The 26,660-nt window shown below is 38.8% G+C and overlaps 1 protein-coding gene across 1 annotated transcript in view; it reads right to left on the bottom strand.

Moving 5' to 3' along the window:
- The window catches only part of GABRG3 (gamma-aminobutyric acid type A receptor subunit gamma3), a 343,475-nt gene that overhangs the window by 246,338 nt on the left and 70,477 nt on the right, over positions 1 to 26,660 (bottom strand). The window lies entirely within an intron of this gene.

The raw sequence follows: 26,660 nt of genomic DNA, 5'->3' as shown, positions 1-26,660 counted from the left end.
TGCCATTGTAGATTTAGTTTTTACTCTTGATGGCTAGAATCTTTTTTTGAAAATAGTTCATAAACGAGTGAACTAAAAACTGCACATTCCCCACAACCTATGAATATGCCTATGATCCATTACAAGAGTAGGCCTTAATCAGAGTAAGTAACAATAGCATTGTCATATGGCCATTGTAAATTCATTTACCTAGAGATAAAGCCGACTTAACCTCATAAGGCTTACTTTTCAACAGACATAAATGACTATACTGCACTGAAAATACTTATGTCCAATTACTCTGCTTAAAGTGATCTATTGATAAAATTGCTAGTATCAGCATAAATACTGTACCCCAATACTAAAGGAGTGTGTTCAGTTTAATAATATCCTTACCTCATGTTTATTTCCTGATTGTTTAACCTTTTTTTCAATTAAAAGAAGACATAGTCATTAAAATAAGAAAAAAATCTAGCAAATAGGTTTGGAAGGGCAATTTTGAGAAGAAAATGAACTAGCTACCTCCTCGTCACTTGCCATCTATTTTTTTGAAAGGGGTATCCATGGAGGGGAGGGGAAGTTAAAAAAAAGTCAAGATGTGGTTAAAATCACACAACTCTCTTGCCCATGTGTCACTTCAATGTTAAGTGATTAATGTGTTGCATAGGTTCACCAGCAGCTAACATAATTTCGTCACCCGATCAAATCCATTCCATCTCTATTGGGTGGAAAGGTACTTTTCAATTTGCTTTAAGAACAGGAACAAATTTAACTCAAGTGGTTTTATGCCCTACTATGGATTTTTTTCCTTTTCTTACACTCATTGTATGATTCAATATTAGCAATGGGTATGCAGAGCCCATACGTTAAACACAGTATGCAGGGGTCCATTCTTTTCCCCTAGGCTAGTAAAAATACAAAGTTCATTCTCTGTTCATATCTTACCTGGGGAATAAGAAGGCTTTCTTCCTTAATTATTATTTATAACAGCACCAAAACAGACTGTCAATACATGTAGCCCTCCAATCTTCATAATGCTGGCCTTGCCTCATCCCTAGTTCACAATTCAAGGACCTTCATCCTACCAGCTGCGAAACCCAAAAAAGAGGCAGGATGTTTGGCATCATTACTCCCCCAAAGGCTGGATTTTGCTGAGGAACACTCATAAGGAGAAGCTCAAGAATATTTTTTCAGTTCCAAAATATGTGAAAATAGTTTCCACTAGAATTCATGGAGATGATGGTGAAGCTTGTGTGGGGTGGAACTTGAAGGGCTTCTGCTCAACAGAGAGACAAGCAGAAGAATCCTTTAGGGGGGGAGTGTAAAAAAAGTCAAGATGGCACCTGCAATCATGCAGTTATGGCTGCCTTGGATTTTTTTTTAAAGTTCCCTCTCCCCCACCACCCTCAGAGCCTGTCCATGGAGGCAAGATAATCTTCTCACTTCTAATGCTTTGAATCCCTACTTGAAAACAATTTAGACCAGTGTTTCTCAACCTTGGCAACTTGAAGATGTGTGGATTTCAACTCCCAGAATTACCCAGCCAGCCACATCTTCAAGTTGCCAAGACTGAGAAACACTGGTTTAGACTAATAGCAATGGAAATTATTTTAAAGGCCTGGTCTAGAGTGGAGAATTTATGAGTGTGTTCAAATGGATAAACAATATGCATGTTGAAGGCTGCATGCTGTAATGGACTAGCCCTCAAATTTTGGACTGTAGCTCAATCCACTGATGTCTTGTGATGGGCATGTCTCCTCTCTATCATACTGTGATCTTCTCTGTGTTCACTTTAGCCCATGAGGCAAAATATGTTATTTAATACATTTCTAATGTACCTAGGTTTTTTAAGGTTTTGGTAATACAGTCCTTGTAGTTATGTAATATTGTAATTCTTATTGAGGTCGTGAGTTACATTTCATCTCCTTGATGTTCCTGTACATGCTTTCCAGGTTCAGAATGAATTTTCATTGCAGCATTAAAACCTCTACATGGCAACCAACTGAAAAGATTTATGTTTATTCTCTAACAAGGAATGAAACACAAAGAGAAGTCTGGAACCAGATTAAAAGACAAAACTGTACTATGCCCCCAAAATTCAGTTACTGGGTAGTTTAGTAAATAATAATAATAATAATAATAATAATAATAATAATGTATAACAACATGCCAGTACCATTATTACCATAAACAATTAAGACCTCTATTATAGACAAAATCACTGTTTTTTTCACTTAATCTTTTGCATCCTTATTTCTTATGAAACAAAATCATGTCACTCATTTAATTACTGGTATTCATAATGAATTTACTGTTGACTCAACTTTTATATCATGCATGAATGGGAATATGCTTTCTCTTTCCCCAGCACTCAGAATTTCTTTATTAGGAGAAGAGAAAGTGAATGAGTGCCATACATCTGAAAGCACACAAAACATATCCCATCCACAAACTTGAGAGTCCCACCTCACAAGAAGGGCAATCTACATAGATTTTTTTTAAGTCATTCTTTTGGTGAAGAAGTTGACAGCCTTAGACAATTTGGCTTTTTCTTATAAGGAAGTTGCTCCAGACTCTTAATCCTTTTACTTGCCACCCCCCCCCCCCAAACACTTGAATGTGACCTCCAGGTGTTTGTATCCCAGGGCATCACCATTCCTTTATTTACTTACATATTATTAAATTTATACACTGCCCATCTTGCTATAAAAGTGTCTCTGGGTGGCATGGTGGCCATGTGAATTGCAGTCTGACAAGATTGTTGTGGTGATATTGTGTGACAAGTACAGGAGTATAAGAGGTATCACTGAATTTCTTTCTGAAGCTAAGTTAGATTCAGATTCTGGAATGATCAGGTTGCCATATCCAGTGCTAATGGGTTAATGCATTGATGATTGCAATACCAATACATCTTCCTTCATCATGAAATTGGCTGAATATTTGTATTCTAAACATTACCTTGGAAGATTTCCCACCTCATTATTCCATGGACCAAATGTCCAACACAGCTGTTACCCTAAGAATCCTACAGAATGTGAGTTAATTCCTAATTGAGAGAATCCCTGAATACACAGCTGGTCAAAGCAGGTACCTGTGCTAGTCAATGATTTATATTCCTTCCAATAGGTAAGAAGTCCAAGCTGTTATGTTACCAGCAGGGGATTAAGGCAATCCTGCAGAGCAAATGTGTTGTTCTGTACTATTTCAGGATATACTGTCTATAATCAAAGTAAGTATCCCAGAGTAATGCAGTTGGCACCATGTTGAGGCTACAGGGGTACTGTGCCATCAACAGAGAAGGCAAGGAAACCAACAATTAGATTAAAACAATTGGAAGAAAAGCTGTCACAAGCACTTTCATTTTCCCCAAATATTAACAAAGCTTTGAGGAGTTATTTGATTTGTCAAAGGTTTGATTGAATCTCACCAAAGTTGGGATTTGCTTTAAAGCAGAGAATGGAATCACAGCTTTGTAGCCTTGCAAAGTACTTCACAGATTGGAAAGGTTCTGCAGTTGTCACATACAGTATACTACATTACAACTTCACTTCCTTATATAGGGAACACTGAGGAAGGTATTAAGTGAAGTAATGGATTATCTAAAACTGACATGAGTCACCAGCCATCAGTTTAATATCTCATTAAATTCTTTGCCTGCCAAATCTCCTTTGGGCTGATAAAGCTAATGTTATTTGGGGCTTTGTTCATCTTCTCAGTTCTCAGTTTATAAACCAGGGTTTTCCAAAGTGGTCAATATTAACCTCCAAGGGTCAATGGAACCATGCAAGGGGTTGATGTTGTTGTTATTGTTGTTGTTATTCTTATTTGTAATACTATCAGTCAAAGTAGTATTTATTATTTTCATATAATAAATGTTTGGGTATCCATGAACAATCTGAAACTTCATGAAGGGATTGATGAGCTGAAGAGTTTGGGGATCCCTGTTCTAAACTACGGTCAGCCACAAGACTTAACTTTGCTCTTTCTTAACTTATCCTCATGAAATATTACACTTCTCTGCTGGTCCGGCCTACACATCTTGGAACTTGAATTTGAAATCACTTTTAACAGCCCTTAAAATCACTTTTTCCAATTCACAAGGATCAGGGCCAATTCACACAGGCTTAGTTTGTACAATACAACAGAAGGAATATTACAAAACTGCTATGCTCCTTGACTGAGCTTGCTACTATAATAAGGATGCTTATATAAGTATCCAGAAGGAAATCTGATTGGGTTCAATGGACTTTGTTGATCTTATCAAACTTGTTGGATTTCCCATGGCATTTCACAAACTTATTTCCTTAGAAGAGTCTTCAAACATAGATTAAATTTAAGTGCCAACTCTATTTAATGAAGCTTCAGAATACTGTAGTCTTCTTTCATTCATGCTAAGCTAAAAACTGTAACAATTTGAGCTGGTGGTTGAGTACCCAATTATCTTTACTGTAGATATCAGTATTACAGAGCCAACTGTGATATACTGACTTAAGTTAAAAAAACAAACAAGAGTGCTAATTTTGACTAATGATTATCTATAGAGATGGAAACACTGTAAGCCAAGAATCAGCAGTGTACATTGGCTATACTTGGCATTTATGAATATGGCATTGAAACTTCTTATAATTCAAATTCTTGAAGGTACTGCAATACACTGATTTCAATTTCTGCACTGGGTTTACTATCTGATATGCGATAATTCCTTTTTGTAACTGTAATGTGCTATGATATATGTGTTCAATAAAAATAAATATTGGTCTTCACCCAGATGTGCCATTAAGGTATAAAATAATTCACATTCTAGATGTGGATATAGAGAATGAAAGAAAGCTTATTACTTTATCTGGATGTTTCATCATAGTGCAATGTCCCTAGGCAGTTCCCCTAATCAAAAATATTAGTTTGAAATGTTTTAGCATTACAGCTCACAGTGTCTCATAAATAACAGAATGAGTTAAAATTGTAATACAGCTTTTCTCAAGCTGTACACTGATGCAATGTAATTATCAAACAAATGCTTATGTTTTTTTGCATATGTCACTGCCTTTCAATTATTTGACTTGCTACCCTTATTAAATTTGACCAATGAGTCCCTACTTGAGAGTTCCACCACCAGGAATTTTAAGATAATCTTTTCTGCTGATCTTAGAAGCAGAGGATGAGACATTTAAAACTTTACCAATAGCTAACCAAGTTCTACTCCCCCCACCCGCCCCATGCCAGGGCAAGCAAGGCAATCCACTCTATCTGGTAAGCTTTGTTCTGCCCTAGAACACTCCATTTCACCCAGCAGTGCACCCACCACAACCCCGGTCCTCTTTGTCTTTGGAAACCATCCCATATTCACCAGTAGGAAATCTGGAAGGACCTCAGTTGACATGAGGGAAAGAAGCAGCTGAAGGCTACAGTGTGGAAATGGCCTTTCCTATCATCCTTTTTCCAGCTGCCTATAGCCTCTTGGCTTCCCCTGCTTCAAGTGAATGCCCACAGAAAAAGACACAAGGGAACTCATTCTACCGAGCTTTTTCATATGGAAAATGGCATAACAGTAAATGTAACTAGAGTAGTCACCTTGGCCCTCTCCATCTCAAAATCACCACCAAAAGATTGCAAGAGATTCTCAAGCACCTCTGAATAATGGAGAAAAGCAACAGCTTTTTTTCACAAGGAAAAAAAAAATCTTTTGAGAAATTGCAAGGCTGATTCAGGCACAGGGGAAGAAAGAGGGAGGAAGGAAGAGGGAACTTTTTATTACTGGCGGTGCATTAAACAAATAAATAATTACTTAGAAGGAAGTCCTACTGTAAAACACATGTATATCTAGTTTATGCCACTACATTATTGATCAGTTAATTTACATGATGCTGGTACTTTCTGCTACAGATTATTATACTATGCTTAACTCAGTAAAATCCCATCATTCCTCATAGAATAATGATTTGCTGCTTGGCAATGTCAAGCAGTTAATTTTATTAAAAAGTTCCTCAAGCAATGTTATGGACCAAAAGTCATCATGCCATTTATCCATTGAGATATTATCTAGATATTGCTATTGTTTAGCAATGATTTGGCTGCTAAAAGTAGAAATTTGATGTGTGTTTTATTTTGCAATGTTTTCTGACTATCAAAGATATATAGTAAACCTAACTTTGGAGAAAACTCAATCTTCTATTTAGATAGAAGATATGACATCTTGTTAAAAACTTTCTTCCAAAAATCTGAAACTTTATCATATTCCAACCAAAGATGAAAGAATATTCCCTTCAGTTTACAGCCTTGTCAACAACTCACTGAATATTTAAAAGGTATGTATGAGGTTCTTATCAGAGTTTGATGCCACCAATGTAAGAACTGAAGATATAATTCCTATGTAGATGCTGAAAAGAACCTCCCAGGCTGCCATAGAGACTAACAGATATGAACATCTAATTGTACCTTTAGATTCCATGAAGAAGTTTAACATTACTTTTTCAGAATTAGAAGTCTATCTCCATCACTTTTTAATTTCATAAAACTGAATTGATCTGACACTACAAAAGCCATGGTGCTCTGTGTACTAATTTTTGTTCAATGTGCCACAAACTACAAGTATGGAGTTTTTATTTTTAAAAAATCCTTTATTCTATAAAGGCCTTTTCCTCCATAATTTCAATGGTATGGCTCTGTCTTGGACATAGTTGGCAAAGATGCCTGGAATAAGTCTTGAAAAACTTTTGTCCACATTTGGCACATTACAGAAAATTTCCCATGATAACTGCATCCTCACCTGAAGGATATAATGGGGACTACATCACTTCAGTATCAGAATTGTACAGGTGGTATCAATGGGCTGCTTTTTGCCCATCCCTTCCACAATCTTTTTATGAATCCCTTTAAAAGGAAGAGGGGGATGCATCAGATTAATGATTGTAAATCCCTTTGCTTATGAGGGGAAGTATTTTATTTTGCACCTTACAATGGTAAACTACTTGAAATACTTCTGATAGATTCTGTGCATAAGGAAGGAGATTTTACTAAAATATAATTGTTCTGCAAAAAGCAAGAGTTTTTTGGATCAGAAAGTAGAATCAGTATTATTTAGCTGGTTTTCACCTACTGAATTGCTTTTACTAATAGACTGCATGATTCCCATTAAAAATGCTATTTTGATATGATGCAAAGATTTTTTTTTAAGCTGCCTCTATTTGTCCTTCAAACTGCTTTTCTCTATCAAGTAGGGCTACCAGACTTGGTTTGCAAAAGTCAAGACCAGCACTAGAAGGCAGCAAAGAGACTCATAACACTATTAACTATTTGTTGTCATCTAGTGGTCTTGCCAAAATTTTCACCCCAGATCTGATGGCCCTACTACCAAGTACCTTCCAGGTATGATAACTTCAGCTCCTATCATCTCCAATCAACCAATGGAGAGCAGCAGTTTGTGGAAGATAGTTTCTGTTGTCCTTTTTTCCCCGCACAGTCTTGCTTATATAACCATTTTAATTGCATTTTTACACACATTCTTTCTACTAAAATCTTATTACTGTCCTAAATCATTAACGCTTCATGGTCTATATTCTAAATATACCCTTTAGGGCTAGGAAGAATAGCCTTTTGACCAAGGAGAACTAGTTTAATAAAATGGCCCCTCTACCAATTTAGTTTTTCTACTTCCTTTTGCTGATTTTTCAGCATGTTTACTTGAAAGTAAGCCAAATAAACCCACTAAGGATTACTTAAGATTAAACATGCAGAGGACTGATTGTGCCTCCACTCCCCTCCTACAAAAGAAAAGAAATGGGTCATAAGATACTTTTTAAATGGTTGTGCCTTTTTAAAGTAAAGCATGTTGGGCTATTTTCACATATGCACATACACAGGGTTGTTGTTGTGGGGAAAATAGGAGGAGGAAGGAGTATTTGGTAGGTTTGCCACCTTGAGTTATTTATAAAAATGATAAAGGCAGAATAGAAAATAAATAAATAAATAATGCTAACACCACTTGTGAAAATTATGGAGAAGCAATTCATGGAAAACAACTTTCCTTTATAGCTTGAGCTTAAAAATCAGATTGCCTAAAATGGCAAATTATGATTTGACATTTTTATCATCTTCAGTCACTGCCTATTCTTTAGTCAGCTATTCAGTTCTGCACCTTGAATAACTACTTACTATTTTTTCTAGGGGCTTCAACTGTTGTCCACTATAATAGCATCCACTTCATCTCTCAGTAGGTGACAAAGAAAGTAGCATTTGTGTGTGTGGGGGGGGTTGTCAGCTCTGTAAGTAAAACACACGCGCACACACACACCAGAATTCTGAGGAAAAAAAAGACTTCAATTTGCTTTCCACAGAACTATTTCACTTGGCACCCCACTCAAAATAGAGCCAAATCCAAATTGCCAATTTACATTGGGAGCAGGAATGGAGTGTAGCTGTTGTCCATATGGCTGTCACTTGTATAATTTTATTGACTAACCTTTAAAAACTGTTAAGTTTCCATCTATAGCTGTAGTGGAGAAAATAAACTTAACAAGCAAAATGGAGGTTGCACCCTGTTCCTCCCTGACATTGGACATGACCAGGTCAAACCCAGCTCTTTGCCTAATCCCATATGATCAAATTGATATTCCCTGCTCCCAGGCAAAGTCCCCCACCACAATCCCATCTAAACCAAAGAATAGAAGCCTCGTCACCAGCTCATAGTACAGCCCAAGGGCAACCTTTACAAGGAAATTGCAACCTAGAGAAACCTCAACCTTCCATCCTCCATCAATGGATGACCTCAACATTCCATCTCTTTCACAATGAACTTCTCCAGATCTGCTGCCCTCCTGAAAGACCCATTTTGCCTCACAATTGAACTCACCCCAGGTCCACTGACAAGGACCTGCCCAGTTTCTCCAAACGGGCCAGCAAATGAGATCCTTAGGATTTCCCACCTTGTGGCCCTTACCTTCTATAAAAATCTTTGCTTCTCCATTGTTTGGGGGCTCTCTTTCCTGTAAAGCAGGCACCTGACAATCATGGCAATAAACATGGTTCTCCTCCTCAGCATTGTGCTCTCTCTTCAGACTGAATCTACAATATAAAGTCTACCATGTAGTACCACCCTGCTAGAGTCTGCCAATAAAACGTCATGAAAGCAGCGTCCCCCCAAAGGGTCAGAAATGACTCGGTGCTTGCACAGGGGATCTTTCACCTTTCACCACAGGTTCCTGCAGATCAGGCTGGAGTCCTGGTCACCACACACACATCCATGTAGGGTTTTTTTGGCCACAGTTTAGAAATGGTTGGCCTTGCCTTCTTCTGGGATATTTTCTTCTTCAGCTTTGCAGTTGTTATTATTATTATTCCAATTTTGCTACCGCTCATCTTGATTTCCTAGAAGAATTGTCTTCAAGTACTAACCAGCACTTAATCTGCTCAGCTTTTTCCAAGCTCAACTAAGGTCAGCCAGATGCTGCAACTTGCTAAAAGTCAGCCATAGATTTATAAATATCCTGTAAACTATCTCTGTACCATTGGCAATGATTGAAGGCCAAAGAATCCAATATATACTGGAAGTCATAAATTTGGCCTGCTTCTCTTCCAATGTCTTTATGATTTTCAGGACCTGTGGTTCTTCAGAAACATATCAGGTTTTTCTCTACTGATGTCAGTAATTGCTAACAGCTTTGTTGGCATCCATTGATAATAATGAACAATGGGCCACTAGTGGAAAGGGTGGCATAATGTGTTACCAGAACTAGCAATTAAGATGAGTGTATTTGACATTTCAGGTGGAAGAGAGTTCAGTGATGGAGTTGTTGGCTTTGAGAAGCATATAGTAGAATCACAGTCAAAAGTTTTTTTAAAAATCCCTTTCTTTCACAAAAGGGACAACGTATTGTAATTCATTTTAAATGAATTAAATGGGATAAAAACTCCTAGATCCACAAGATGTAAGTACCAAATGCACTCTATTCATTAAGCTAGCTAACACAAAAATTATGATAGAAAACTACAATAAATAGAAAACAAGAAGAATATCAATTTAACTTTAAAACTAGTGTCTCTTGGCTGATCTCAAAAGCTAAGTAGGGTTGAACCTGATTAGTATTTGAATGGGAGACTACTAGGAAATCTCAGGGTGATAATCTAGACTGGGAAGTTGAAAAAGTACCTGCAAAGAAGACAGTGGAGAACCACTTTTGTATATTGTTACCAAGAAAGTCACCATTTAAGCCCAGTTCAAAAAAGGCTTTACCTTCTGGGGAGTTTGAGTGCTGATAGGCTGATAGTTTGAGTGCTGGACTGGGACTGAGAAGACCTTGGTTCAATTCCCATCTGAATGGAGGGGTCCAGTACACGCCGCAGTGATAAAAAAATAATGAAACATGCATCACGCATCACAACACAAATCTGGTCTTTTGTATTTGCATTCTGGCATCAGACACAAGTACATAAACTATGTGGGTGGCAACACTGCATTGCAATGTACTTTTAATCATAATTTGCCCCTCCCTGTCTGTTGTGGACACCTTTGTGGACCATCCATGATCATTAAAAAAAAAATTGTAGAGTGCAGTTTATTAACTGGTGATTGTAATTTAATAACCATTTATAAGTCCTTGTGCAAGTCTGAACTTCAGCATGCAATCACATTGGCAAAACACAGTTGCTATGCAAGCTGAGCTTTGCCATTGGGAGACAAAAATAACTTATAATTATAGAATCCTTAGCTAGTTATCACTCTGAGCTAATTATTTAATATAAGGATTTTTGCCACACAGGTTGATCATTCCTCCTGCGATTTACCCATTTCAATAATGAAAAGCTTGTTAGCGTCTCTCCCTTTATAAGATTCTTCAAGAGTTTCTAGATTTTAATGATGGGATTGAACAGTTCTTTGATTTTCCTAAGGAAAACAAGGTAATTTAATTAGATTTGTGGAACAGTTTGTTATATATAAGTGAGGATTCTGAACTGCGTATGTGATTTGATATTAATGTTAGGCAAGTATTCAGACCCTACTTGATTGTTTTCTGAAAGGAGTGGGTCAGGATGGGGAGCAAGCTTTGTGGAGGAAATAAAAAGGCTTTTGAAGAAGAGCTCTATTAATTCTCTGTGTAGGTGAGAGGCTTTCTGGTGGAAGACAACACAGTGAGGGGGAGATTTTACAAAGAAATATTGCTGCTGCCTCAAGCTGCCTCAAGCAGGGTCAGAGCAGCATTCAGAATGACCCAAAGGGAATGATGTGACACCATGAAACATACAGCATTGGTCCCAGAGGCATTATTAGAAAATAGATGGCTACCCCAGGTATGATATATCAACCTTCCCATTGTGCAATGTTCTAAACTTGGGCAGAGAATTGTGTGGGTGGGCACCAAATGAATGGTCCAGACTATCAACCGAGCAGATGGTCCTTTGGCAAAAGAGGAGTGCTGCCAACATGTTGGATCCACCTCTCCACCACTTTTAGCTGAAGCCACAGGTCCTTCTTCACTGAAAACATCTTTGTGTGAATGTGGCAACAGGGGTGGCCAAAAGGAAGGCAACTGGCCTCCTTACATTTCTCAGAAGTGACCCAGAAACAGTTGCTTAGCCTTGTGAGAGGATCTGCTGGCTCCTGGAAAATGAGGCTTAACAAAGGAAAATCTTGGGGGACAAGTTTTTCACCCACTCTTAGCTCTGAAATTTAGGGCTCCTGGTGATTTTCTTCTTAGTGTTCCTCAAACTCCCTCACTGTATTTTAGTACATTGCTGTGGATATACATCAACTGCAGGTTAATGGGCCTGGAAAGAAACAGTACCACATATGCAACTAGAATAGCATATGAGAGATAGCCTTATCTACAGAACAGCAGGTAGGTTTCATATCCTGTTTTAGCATTCCTGATAAGCACATTGATAAAGCATTTTGAAAGGTATGTGGACAGGAGACATCCTTTGGTGTAAGAAAGGGATCCCCATAGGGTGATGCCACAACAATCCAGCTCAGCTTGGGAGCTGTACACACTCACTGATCATACAGTCAAGTGGCAGAAATAATGGCAAAAGAAGTGGGTGGGTAGAAGCAAGTTCTCTTATTCCATGGAGGTGTTACAAGGGATCAGAGAACTGTAGGTGAAGATAAGTGGGTTGTAAGTGGCTGCTTACCAGCCCCCATAGTAAGCTACCATGCAGGCCCCACAGGGCAGGCACAGCTGAGTCCATCTGCAGGCTGGAGAGATGTACTTTTTGACACATGGCTAGCAGACATCTGGAAGACCACTGCACACATTTTTTCATGTGTGTCAAAAACACTACCCCACCCATGGATTAAATGCAGCAGGGCCTAATCCGGAAGGGTCAGCTTTAATGGGAGAAAGAAAGAGAAAAGTGTGTCAGCTACTGTCATTTCTCTGATCACTTAGGCAACTGCTGACAGTTTTCCAATATTTATGGAAGATCACTGGTCATGTGTGAAAAATACTACCCCCTTGTAGATTATGTGCTCCATGGAGTAACATTATTGTGATAGGTTCTAAAGAGATGCTCCCACCTCACTTCCCATTCTCCATAGGAAAGGAAGTGGGAGGAAGTGACTGTCCAGCCACCATTCCCCTGCATTAAACACTGTGTAGAAAAAAAAAATTGGCATCCAAAAGGCCCAAGTCCCCTTCTTGCTATGGGCAGCAGAAGAAGCAAGGGGGAGAGAAGCCAAGGATAACAACTCCTTTGGGGTCAAAGAGCTCCTTCGATGGGTGGGGATCACCAGCAGGAGATCCACAGGCATCAATGGTGGTGTTTCCCACCCCTCCTCTCTTTCCCCTGATTCTCTTGCAAAATAACAGTTGGAAAAGTGGACAATAAGTGAGTTAGCATACCTGCAAGCTGGTTCACTGACCTTAGAGAACTGCTTTAAATCAAATGTCCAAATGTGCTCATATCCATCAAGACTGTGACAGATTTGAAAAAGGGGAATGGCTCTGCCCTTAACAAGTTGCTCTCAGAATTTTTAGGAAAAAGAAGTAGAGCTATAATAGGTATCAGACAGCAATAGATTGGAAATATCCATTGTTTACTTTTGAATAACGGTCCTGAGAACTGGCTGGTTGAAGTATCTGATTTCTTTTTAAAACAGTTGGGAAACTGGGACACTTCAGCAGGGGGTGAGAGACCCTCAAAAAGAGGACTGTAATGCATATCATGCATGCAACTATAAAGCTAAATTTACAACATTATTAATTGTTGTTGTTGCTATCTGCTGCAATCAAACAGTTCTTGGCAATTTATAATATCATCCATTGCTTTAAAATAAAAGTATAACTTGAAAAATATGCATTTAATAAAGCATATGAAAAACTTCAAGTATATACTGTATATATTTAAAAAAACTATAAGTAAGTAGATGACAATCACAATTCAAATGCTGTTCCAAATAACTCTGTTTTAAGCCATTTCCAAAATATGAAAAGTAGAGGCTGTATCCTGACCTAAAATGGTCAAATAATCTGCTTCCTGTAGGATGCTCTGTAGCTGAACACTGAAAATGGATTATCAATACCAATGGTTACCAAATACAGGGGCTGTAGAAATATAAGGATAATAGTTATCAAATCCAGATAGAGCCATGGAAGGCCTGTTAAAATGAGGAATGCCACAGCCTCTTTCAAGACTACTGGCATCACCTTCTTCCATTGTGAGGCATTGTCTGCCTCCCAGATGCAATCTGTCACAGCACCTCTAGATCCCCCAAGGAGACACGAGGAGCAGGAATCATGCCCATAAGTGGTCAGAGACAATTGAAAAAGCACTCTGTCCACTTTATCAGAGTTCGTAGGGCAGAAGCAATCCCAGATAATCTGGTCAAACCTTATCCCAGTCACCACAATGGACTCCACTCCTGAAGTGTCAAGACTTGGCAAATGTAAGTAACTTTATTGGCAAAGTGCTGTGCTAAATAGTTACAATAGCCAGGTGGAATCTACCTGTTTCCCTTTTCCTGAAGAGGAATCAGCTTCTCTAGGCAATATATAGTTAATGCAACGATAAGAAATACATATTCCAGCTGAAAAATGCACACATTCTAGTTGCACAATAATGATATGCTCAAAGCATCCCATAACAAAAGATTAATAATAGGACCATCCAAAATGCTGTATCTTTTTCAATAGAGCAAGATCTTTCATCTGAGTGTCTTCCACATCTATATATAGATTCTAATTTTACCTTCATTTTTATCAGCATCTAGTAAGCAGTGTATGTGCAAAATGGCCCCGCACTGATATGGTACAATAGCATTTAATTCTAGGCCTGTATATGTATTCAACTTAGACAACTAGAGAAATTAGGAAATAGTGGCAGGCTTAGCTTTCCCTTTGGGGGCACATTATATGGGGAAAGATAAAGACAGCCAAATTTACAAATTGCCAGAGCAGGTAACTTTTTTTGAACACCAGCCAGCATGGCTTAATCTCAGCTACTTTGTTCCTTCCCCTCTCACTAACTCCTTACAAAGGCCCACACTCTTGGCTTCATCCACACATACAAAACCTCTCCATGCAACGGATGAGCCTCACCTGGGAAAACCTTCTTCATGATCAAGGTATTTCCCCTGCCAGGTAAGTATGTTCTTGCCCCTCACCTTTTCAACCTCTTTCTGAACAATTTGGCTCACTCCCTTAGCTCAGTTAATGGTCACTCCCCCCCACCAGTCTTGGCGGTCTTCCCACCCCACTGTTACTTTACACCTACAATGCTACAGTCCTTTCTTGTTCAAGAGTTGGCTTACAAAGATACTTGGAGGCATTTTATAATTATTGTCATCGTAACTCACTCACCATTGACTTCTCTAAATCAAAGGCAATAATATTTGCCAAAAGATGGCGTTCACTGAGATGGTTCATGGGTAGTACAGAAATTGAACAAGTTAAAACTTTTAAATATCTTGGCATTACATTTAGTTATAATCTTTCTTGGGTAACTCATCCTAATAAGATAATTCATTTGGCCAACTGTTCGGCTGCCCAGATTAAACAATTTTACTTTACAAGAGGTAACCAATATATACCTGCAACAATTAGAATTTTTAAAGCCAAATCTCTCTCTCAAATAGTATATGATATTTCTATTTGGCTAAGAGTCTTTAACTCTAAAGTAGAGGGTATTCAGGCATCCTTTTTGAGGCAGCTTTTAGGGGCTCCTAATTGCATCTCCTATCCCACAATTTGCTTAGAAACTGGTCAAAGCTTAATTGAAACTAAAGCTTGGATAATAATTAAATATTGGCTTAGAATTTTATTTAGAGCTGCTCCTCGAAGTCTGTTATCATATCTTAAAAATGATAACTATACTTTGCTTTGGACTTGACATATTATGTCCAAGCTCAGGCAAATCAGGATTGCAACTGAGGATTTATATCTCTCAGATGAAACCTACGTATTTAATATTCAACAGAGATTTTTGGACTTAGAATATCATAAACTCAGACCAGCTCAACCTCGTGTCTGTTCGCCTGCTACACTTGGCATAGAAAATCATCTGGGCAAGATGGTGCATTATTTGCAGAATCTTGTGGTACCATCTCAGTGTAGGGCCTTCTTCCTGGCCAGAGTAAATGCTTTTCCTTCAGAGGAGCTCTTCGGAAGGTACACATTCCCATCCATGAGAGGCTCTGTCTCTGGGCAGTCCGGATACAATTCATCACATCATCTTTGACTGCCACTTATTTGTGTCTCTTCAGCATGAATTACTCTTAAAACCTTCACAGAGTAAGTACCTGTTAAATGTTGTAGATCCTGTGTCATCTTGCCAATATCTACTGAGTGATGCTGCATCTGAAACCACCCGAATTGTTGCCAAATTCCTAGAGGAAGTACTCAAAGGGAAATGTAACCAAATTTTTCAATGAGCATCGCTCTTTCTTTGTTACTCTCATGATATGTTACCTCTCCATGAAGGACATGTAGGGAACACAGAAAGCAGTCGCTTACTGAAGGAAGGTGGTAGTGATATAGATAGGACACAGTAGATTTCAGAATCTTCCACCCATTATTTCTTCTTCCACCCTTAGTTTCTTCCATCATATACTGAGCTTTGGAAAGTAGAGGCATCCTGAGAAGTATCTCAGATGAGGATTCTAATACTATGTGATCACTAAGAGTCAACACTGACCTGATAGAACATAATCATCAACCAGGTGGCAGTACACTATATCTTGTTTCCTCTGATACTCTGGAACACAGACGTAAGCAGGTTTCAACATGAGCCAAAAACTGCCCTTCCATACCTATGGCTAATGCATGGCAGCTGGAGTTTACTGGCAAATAAATTGGTACATATATTTTCTACGATCTCCACAGTGGGGGTGGGAAGTGGGCCCATATGAAGTGGAAGCAATCAGCTCCATTACACTCTATTCTCCATGCTTACAATGTACATACGTTGGGGGCCTTTATGTAACCTGAATTCTAAAGCTGGTGGCAGCTATTAGCTTTCTTAATATGAAAATGCCAGGAGCTTCCAAGTGTTTCCTAGTGTTATAGATACCAAATCAGTTTCTAAGATCCTGAACTGACATTTCATTTGATGTTTATCAAGCTGCACTTAGCATTAGGGATGGGAGGGGAAAATATCCTGAATTGCCTAATTAGAAAAATAATGCATGCATATTACCAGTTTGCTCAAGTATAATGACAACAAAGAGCCTGTTGATATGAAAGCTCAAATGACTGTATAATTAATACAGCCTAGAGAAATAGATCTGAGTCTTACAAAAGCAAGGATTTTTCTAAAGAAATTGGAGAAATAATCTCTTTTAAGGACAGCTTCTAATCCTAATAGAATTTTGTAGCATTCAAAATCCCCAGAAGCATTAATCACATTGAGCAGAAGTTTTCAAGCTGTGAGTTGGAACCCCCTGGGTGGCTGCAAGCAAGCTACATGAGAATTTCATGGTTGTGTGTCAGGGTATGGGGGTGGGTGGGGGTGTTTTAACTGATCAAGTTTATATGGGCAAAGTGGAATCATTGGCAAACTCAGTCTGGGATTTGCTCCCCACTTTGCCCATACAAACCAGCTGTGAGCAAACCCAGACAAAATGGGAACCAGTTTTGACAGCACCCTTGCTTTGCATCCATCAATCAGTCAATCAATTTATTGCAGTCTTAGACCAATACAAAATAGGAGCAGTGTAAAATCTCCCTCCAGGTATTCCTCTTCACTTGGCTTGCAATGGGCAGTTGAGAATCCTGTGAGATATACAGTTTAATGTCCAACCCTAACTCCAGTGAAATAATTAGTTTTATTCAGGGGAGGGGGGAGTTACAAAAATTCATTTATCACTTTGGGGATTGCACTATCACAAAGTTTGATAAGCCGTGGCATAGGGCTAATATTCCTACTTCTACAGACGTTCAGTAGCTATTTATGGATGCTAATCAATTTGTTGTTGTTTATTCGTTTAGTCGCAACCGACTCTTCGTGACTTCATGGACCAGCCCACGCCAGAGCTTCCTGTCGGTCGTCAACACCCCCAGCTCCCCCAGGGACGAGTCCATCACCTCTAGAATATCATCCATCCATCTTGCCCTTGGTCAGCCCCTCTTCCTTTTGCCTTCCACTCTCCCTAGCATCATCATCTTCTCCAGGGTGTCCTGTCTTCTCATTATGTGGCCAAAGTATTTCAGTTTTGCCTTTAATATCATTCCCTCAAGTGAGCAGTCTGGCTTTATTTCCTGGAGGATGGACTGGTTTGATCTTCTGGCAGTCCAAGGCACTCTCAGAATTTCCCTCCAACACCACAGTTCAAAAGCATCGATCTTCCTTCTCTCAGCCTTCCTTATGGTCCAGCTCTCGCAGCCATATGTTACTACGGGGAACACCATTGCTTTAACTATGCGGGCCTTTGTTGTCAGTGTGATGTCTCTGCTCTTAACTATTTTATCGAGATTTGTCATTGCTCTTCTCCCAAGGATTAAGCGTCTTCTGATTTCCTGACTGCAGTCAGCATCTGCAGTAATCTTTGCACCTAGGAATACAAAGTCTTTCACCGCTTCTACATTTTCTCCCTCTATTTGCCAGTTCTCAATCAAGCTGGTTGCCATAATCTTGGTTTTTTTCAGGTTTAGCTGCAAGCCAGCTTTTGCACTTTCTTCTTTCACCTTCATCATAAGGCTCCTCAGTTCCTCTTCACTTTCAGCCATTAAAGTGGTATCATCTGCCTATATGAGATTGTTAATGTTTCTTCCAGAGATTTTAACTCCAGCCTTGGATTCCTCAAGGCCAGCTTGTCGCATGATGTGTTCTGCATACAAGTTGAATAGGTAGGGTGAGAGTATACAGCCCTGCCGTACTCCTTTCCCAATCTTAAACCAGTCCGTTGTTCCGTGGTCTGTTCTTACTGTTGCTACTTGGTCATTATACAGATTCTTCAGGAGGCAGACAAGATGACTTGGTATCCCCATACCACTAAGAACTTGCCACAATTTGTTATGGTCCACACAGTCAAAGGCTTTAGAATAGTCAATAAAACAGAAATAGATGTTTTTCTGAAACTCCCTGGCTTTTTCCATTATCCAGCAGATATTGGCAATTTGGTCTCTAGTTCCTCTGCCTTTTCTAAAGCCAGCTTGTACATCTGGCAATTCTCGCTCCATGAACTGCTGAAGTCTACCTTGCAGGATCTTGAGCATTACCTTACTGGCATGTGAAAGGAGTGCCACTGTTCGATAGTTTGAACATTCTTTAGTGTTTCCCTTTTTTGGTATGGGGATATAAGTTGATTTTTTCCAATCTGATGGCCATTCTTGTGTTTTCCAAATTTGCTGGCATATAGCATGCATTACCTTGACAGCATCATCTCGCAAGATTTTGAACAGTTCAGCTGGGATGCTGTCATCTCCTGCTGCCTTCTTATTAGCAATGCTTCTTAAGGCCCACTCAACCTCACTCTTCAGGATGTCTGGCTCTAGCTCCCTGACCACACCGTCAAAGCTATCCCCGATATTGTTATCCTTCCTATACAGGTCTTCCGTATATTCTTGCCACCTTTTCTTGATCTCTTCTTCTTCTGTTAGGTCCTTGCCATCTTTGTTTTTGATCATACCCATTTTGGCCTGGAATTTACCTCTGATGTTTCTAATTTTCTGGAAGAAGTCTCTTGTCCTTCCTATTCTATTGTCTTCTTCCACTTCCATGCATTGCTTGTTTAAAAATAATTTCTTATCTTTTCTGGCTAACCTCTGGAATTTTGCATTTAATTGGGCATATCTCCCCCTATCACTGTTGCCTTTTGCTTTCCTTCTTTCTTGGGCTACTTCTAGTGTCTCAGCAGACAGCCATTTTGCCTTCTTGGTTTTCTCTTTCTTTGGGATGTATTTTGTTGCCGCCTCCTGAACAATGCTGCGAACTTCTGTCCAGAGTTCTTCCGGGCCCTATCTACTAAGTGCAGTCCCTTAAATCTATTCTTCACCTCCACTGTATATTCCTTAGGAATATTAGTGAGCTCATATCTAGCTGATCTGTGGGTCTTCCCTAATCTCTTTAGTCTGATCCTAAATTGTGCAAGAAGAAGTTCATGATCGGAACTACAGTCAGCTCCAGGTCTTGTTTTTACCGACTGTACAGATGTCCGCCACCTTTGGCTGCAAAGGATGTAGTCAATCTGATTTCGGTGTTGTCCATCTGGTGAAGTCCATGTATAAAGCTGTCTCTTAGGTTGTTGGAAGAGAGTGTTTGTTATGCAGAGTGAATTGTCTTGGCAAAATTCTATCAGCCTATGTCCTGCTTCGTTTTGTTCTCCCAGGCCATACGTGCCTGTAATTCCAGGTGTCATTTGACTGCCCACCTTAGCATTCCAGTCTCCTGTGATGAAAATAACATCTCTTTTAGGCGTGTTGTCCAGTAGGTGCTGCAAATCCTCATAGAACAGCTCTACTTCAGCTTCTTCAGCATTTGTGGTTGGGGCGTATATTTGGATCACTGTGATGTTAGATGGCTTGCCCTGAATTCGAATTGAGATCATTCTGTCGTTTTTTGGATTGTATCCAAGCACTGCTTTAGCCACTTTACTATTAATTATGAAGGCTACTCCATTTCTTCTGTGGTCCTCTTGTCCACAGTAGTAGATCTGGTGGTCATTTGATGTGAAGTGGCCCATTCCAGTCCATTTCAGTTCACTGATGCCCAAAAGGTCTATCTTTAATCTTGACATCTCACCAATAACCACATCCAATTTGCCTGGCTCATAGATCTTACATTCCAGGTTCCAATGGTGTGTTGATCCTTAGAACATCGGATTCGCCGTTCACCACCAGCACCGTCGGCTGCTAGCCGTCCTTTCGGCTTTGAGCTAGCTGCGTCATCACGTCTGGGGCTAGTTGAACTCATCCTCTGTTCCTCCCCAGTAGCATTTTGACCATCTTCTGACCTGGGGGTCTCATCTTCCGATGGTATACCAACATATCTCTGGTTGTACCGATCCATTTAGTTTTCACGGCAAGAATACTGGGGTGGGTTGCCATTACCTTCCCCAGGGATTGCATTTAGTCTGACCTCTCTGTCATGACCTTCCCGTCTTGGGTGGCCCTTCACGATTTAGCTCATGGCATCATTGAGGTGCTCAAGCTCCAGCACCACGACAAGGTAACGATCCTTTGCTGAAGGCTAATCAGTTTACATTTACATAATTTTCTTCAGCCATCCTGTTGTTAATTTATATGGTTGATAATATTTATTGCTCACTGTTGAAGATTACAGCATGTCAGGATATAGTGGCAATGGCTTCCTTCCAGTCACAAGCTACAAAAAGAAAGGATCCACTTGTGGGGAAGGACCCACTGGAACACTACTAGAAAGGTCCAAAATAGTTTGTGGGTGGCACAGGGACACTTTTGGATTCACTGACTTTGCCAAAATGACAAATAAAAGCCAGTCTTTTGCCCAAATAGCACAAGTCAGCAAAGGTTGGGCACAATATTGGATCTTCTGCCCTCTCATTCTTGGCCACCCTTTTGACTACTCTGTCAATGACACATTTTCTTATATTGCAGGTGAACTGGTAATCTGAATGTATTTTTAATGTTTTTCAAACTTTAACTAGTTTTCTGCTCTAAAAAAAAAAGGAAATGTGAATCACCTTAAGAGGGCTTTTTTTTGCTTTCAAAGGTTTTATGCAAATGTAATACTGAACAAATAAATCAATAAAAGCTGTCACCTGCCATATATAACAAGCCATCATTAATCTATCCAAACTTGTAAGATCTATTCTGACTCACAGCAATTCTCCAAGGACCCAGAAGTGTCCCCTACCTTTTAAACCTGGGAACTTCAGCTGACAAGGGAATTGTCCCACCAGTGAGCTATGGTTCCTGTTCAAATGTTTGCTTGCATCAGCAATATGAATTTTGAAGGCATTTCAACTAGTAGCTTCCAATGGTTGCCAAATGACCCAACTGTTGAAAAAGAGAGCAGGCGCCATACACAGGGTTAGAAAAGCGACAGTTCCCAAATTATCTAATTGATGCTAAGTAAACAACATGAAAACTTTATGTAAACTGGGTTTGGTGGCAAACTAAATTAGCCAACTTAGGCATGGACCTATTTAGATTTACAGGTTTTAATATACAAATGAATCTTTCTTAAAAGAAGAGTTTGCTTATGTTAGAACTGCCACTAAAAAGTTAAAAAAAACCTGATTGATGCATTAGATATAGATTTCAAGTGTTTAAAAAATAAAGTGTATAAAAAAGATGTCACGGCTATAAAATGGATCTCAATACCTGTCTTGCAAAATCACTCTTTAAGAATTTTATATCAAAAATATGCTGTACAGAAAGTAATTACATTTATCATCTTGTTGCAGAATAAAACATCAGATCGTTTATATAAAGCTAAAAGGGATCAACATAGATTGAAATCCTTAAGTAGGAATTACTTAAATATTTACCAGTATGCTCCAGGTAGATCATACTGTCTTTTTTTTAATTTCCCTTGCTTTTTTAGCTTATCTTAAATTTAGTTATGATTTTGCAATACAAAATCGTTTTGACAACACGAGTTACTGAATTAAACTGCAAAGGAAATTTCTCAAAAGGAGTTAGATTAATGTTTGTTTTCCTTGCTATGAAACACCGTAAGCAACTTACAATGTTTATGAAGGTAAAACAAGTGCTGTATCTGCTAAAAGAGCAAAATCTAGGTATGAGAATGCATGCTTCTGTTTATCTAACATTTTTCATATCTCAGGTTTGTGGCAATTTGTGAACTTCTGACCCAAAATATAAACTTCATATAATTCACCCTGTTCACCAAAACTGGGTTCTGGAGAAAAGGAAGAAGTTAAATAGATCACCAGCATATTTATTGGAAGCTCAACAACTTGGAATCATGGTGGAGAAGGTATTCCTGCAAATACAGGTAGTCCTTTCTTAATGGCCACAACTGAGACCAGAATTTCAGTTGCTAAGTAAAGTGGTCATTAAGCAAATCTGACCTGATTTTACAACCTTTTTTGCAGTGGTCATTAAGCAAATCATGGCCGCCAAGCAAACCATGATCATTAAGTGCATCATATGACTTCCCACTGATTTTGCTTGGCAGAAGCCAGCCGGGAAGATTGAAAATGGTGATCATGTATCCACAGGATGCTGCGACGGTCATAAATGTGAACTGGTTGCCAAGAGCCCAAATTGTGATCACATAACTGTGGGGACGCTGTGATGGTCGTAAGTGTGAGCACGGGTTGTGTTTTTTCAGCACCATCGTAAGTCTCAACCATCACTAAACAAATGGTCATTAAGTGAGGACTAGTTGTAGACACTCCACCCCTGCAAAGTCCACAGAGTTTTGTGGGGGCTTTGGTAAAACAATTAGTTTTATTTCAGATATACTCCAGCTAAGCTAGAAATAAATTGGCTCAGTATTATTGAACACAGCTGACATTGTTGGATCCCAAAGGTCCACAGCTTGTAGACAGAACTCTGCCTGTGGAAGTGTTCAGAGTCACTCCTGATCCAAAAATAGTTCTTGACTTGCACTCATTCTTAATCTCCCTCCCCCACATCAATTACTGTCTAGGCTTTTTAATTGAACAGTAAGAAGCTCATCTTGTTACAGGCTTGCTCCTGCTTTCTGATGATTTCTTCCTTGAAAGTTTGGGTTTGACTGATACTCGGGAATCATTATCAGCTCTCCCACCACTTCAAATGTTTAAAAGCTGCCAAGCATTTGGTGGGTGGGGAGTGGAGATGGGATTCAGTGTGAAACTAGAAAAAAGAGCACCAAATAGATAAATAGCAGTTTTAGAGTGATTTATTATTCATTTATTAAAAACATCTGCGGTTTGCTCCCCATTAAACACTTTTCTGATGTTTACAAAATGTATGTTTATGATTCATGTGGAAAAATTTGTGGGGTGGCTTAAAAATATTTCCAAAATTGTTTCTATAAGAAGTATCAAGTGGTATGACACTTGATCAACAAATCTTCAGCACTCTTTTTACTTATGTGTAAAACACTCAAACGTATAGTTAATTATGTGGATTATTTCTTGCTTTCCCAACAGTTAAGCCTATGGCAAGTCTGCAGATGACACAGCTTTGGTGTTGGCTTGTATAAAAGGGGTAGTGTTTGTATTGCATTGCTGAAATATGCCTGTTTTGACCCCTCCTGCAGATACCACTGCACCCTGAGAAAACAGGTAATCCTTGTTTAGCAACCACAATTGGGACAGCAACTTGGTCATTAAGTGAAGTGGTCACTAAGTGAAACCACAACTGTGCTTATGATCTTATTTCAGCTTTCCTTTGCACTACAGATCTGCAAAGGACATAAATATGAGGATTGGTCATAAAGTTACTTTTTCATCACCATCGTAAGTGAATGGTCACTAAATGAGGACTACCTGTATATTCCGGCCAATTGCTCAAGACAGTCATTTGTTTTATAACAGTACCCATGCCATGTGAACCTGATAGTTACAATTAAACATACAAGTCTTTTTCTGTAATGAATTTTTGTTTTGTTTTGTTTTGTTTTTCCTTTTCTTAAAAAATGAGATGTTTGTCAGAATTCCAGTTAGTACTGTTAAGTACTGTTCTTTTACAGCTTTCCTGCACAGACTAGTAAACTGTGTTACCATAAACATGAGTGTCTTTGTGATAGAAAGACACATTTAAATTGCTAGTTCATTTATTACTTTGAAAGATGACTGAGTCCTTGAGTCCATGGGAACTGCTCTGATTATTATAGCTACTCTTTCTTGCTGATTTGACATTGCTATTAAAACAGAGTACCTATAGCCTGCCTGCAGTTGGTTCTTATGCACTGTCCTTGGTTTACAATAAAAGATCGTTCCTAAACAAAGTTTGCTTGAGTATGTAAGATTGGCTTCTTTTGAGAAAGTAGTAAACACTATTTTTGTAGAACCAAAGCTAAAAACCAGGTGGGGGATATCTTGCCCAGGTTTTCAGTATATTAAATTCCAGGTTTTCCACACTTATCATTTAAACTGTAAACTGGCTTATGAAAATCCTGTTGGAACAGGATTGGCATTTTGCCACAGCTTGCAAGCTATTCACAGTAAAATGCAGGCTCTCTATCCTCCCATTAGAAAATTCCCTGCTGCTGCGCTCTCTCGCCTTTCTGTTCCAGGAAGGCAATGATCAGTTGCTGGACAAACAAAGTTAAGTTAAATTTGGTAAACAAATAAATAAAATGTTGAAATACCAAAATGGACAGGCATGCAGGCTAAACAAGAAAAACAAGCTTTTAAAAAATCCAAAGTAATAAATCAAAGTAATAAATGAACTAGCAATTTAAATCAGCATGCAGTCTAATATTTCTATAGCTCCCTTTATTAGCATAGGTTACCAGTTCAAAAGCTGGAAATTTTTTAATTACAATTTTTGTTGTCTTGAGTATATAGTTTTCCTCCTCTGCAAAAAAAAGAAAAACAACCTTCCAAGGTTTTATTATTTCTCCAATCACCTGAGGTAGAAAGGTTTTAACCCCAAGAACCAAATAGCTCAAATGAACCTATGTGCTATTTGGGAGTTAGTGGTGAAATCCTTCCACCTCAGGTGACTTGAATAACCATAAAATTGTAAACCTTTCAACTAATTGTTTTTTTAAAAGCAAAAGAGAAAATTACCTACTCAAGAAAAGAAAAATGTTATTTAAAAAAATGTTTGTTTGGTTTCAAAGTGGCAACCTTCTCTTTGTTGCACAAAGATCTTAATCACTATGCTATTTTAGCAGTATTGGTAAAGTGAGATATAGAAAGATTAGAGTGCATGAAAGGAGCTGGCTCAGTCAGAGAAGCAGTCCTTCATCTTCAAGTAGCCAATGAACTAAGGTTAGCCTGCAACTAAGTGTTCTAGCCCAAATGGACAGGAGCATCAAAATAGATAGAAAAGTATACCTTGGAAGCGGAGCAGTGAAACACACCTTTATGTCACTTTAAAAGTGAGTAGGGATTAATAGAAGGCAACATCATCTGTTTTTGCCCTCCAGAAATGGTTGTTTGCCTGTTCTGGCCACCAAGCATCCAGGTAGTATCTTTATCTTTATGCTAAACCATAGATGAAGTATTTTAAATGCAAGCCTGTCATGTCACCAGCATAATGCAGTAATGCCATAGAATATCTGCAGCCATTCTTACTACACACCTATTAACATATAAAAAAAGAAAGAAATGTGCTTTGCAATTAATGTTAAGGTATTTAGTTTGCCAAGCCTGTTGGTGGGGAATGGGTCTTGGGTTTTGACTAATCTAAGGAATGAAGAACTGTCACCAGAACCTGGTTTCTCCAGTAGAATTCATTTCTGACAAGTTGTTTGCAGATATTGGTTCTGATGGCTCGGGTAAATGCTAAAACTTACTCAAGTTCATTTGAAACTGTGGCTTAACCTGCTGAAAGTTTAAAATAGGAGTCAAAGGAGGCTTTCTTCAGTCATTTTAGCAATTCCCAGAAATCAGGAAAATAAGAGTTAGGTGAGAGTAACTCAGAGAGTATTTGGCATGTGCAGCTATCGTCTCCTGAGTTATACACAATGTTCAACAAGTAAAGAATATGGTTCCTCAGTATGTAATTTAATTCAAACTAGATGGGAGAGTCTATTAATTATTTAGAATTTAGTCTGAAGCTTCTCCTAAGATAGTAAATATTGTGGGCTATGTCATCTGCTCCCCATGGCATCACATGTTTTTTAAGGATAACTTTGCATCACACAATTATTTTTATACCAGCTTCATTGCCATCTCTTGCCTTCTTTCTCTGCCACAACTCTTAGGAACTATAATTTGATGAAGGTCCATATAGTTTTTGATGGAGATACAAGGAAAAAAAAAACCCCTCAAGGGTGATGATGTGTGAATTTGCCTCATTCACACATCATCACCTATGTCCAGCAATGTGCCCCAGCCTTGGGAGCTCACATCTTCTGTTTTCTTATATTCTCAAAACTGTCCTTCTGTTCTCCCCAAACTGATTAGTGCAGCCATTTTATGTAGAAATTACATATAGATAACAATGTATATTGGACTCTTGAATGAGGCAAATACAGTGTTGATTTCATTCATTCCAAGTATTGTGTATCACAGTGTGCACCAAAAGGCACATTTTCCCATAAATGCAGCATTACAAAGCACATTCATTGGCCTGCTCAATAATGAATGTGCTACTAGGGAAACAAGTCATTTCATTTACAACATAGACTGGACCTTAATCCTT

This window comes from Candoia aspera, chromosome 5 (genome assembly GCF_035149785.1).
Source record: "Candoia aspera isolate rCanAsp1 chromosome 5, rCanAsp1.hap2, whole genome shotgun sequence".
NCBI lineage: Eukaryota > Metazoa > Chordata > Lepidosauria > Squamata > Boidae > Candoia > Candoia aspera.
This window is presented reverse-complemented; position numbering and strand designations above follow the sequence as displayed.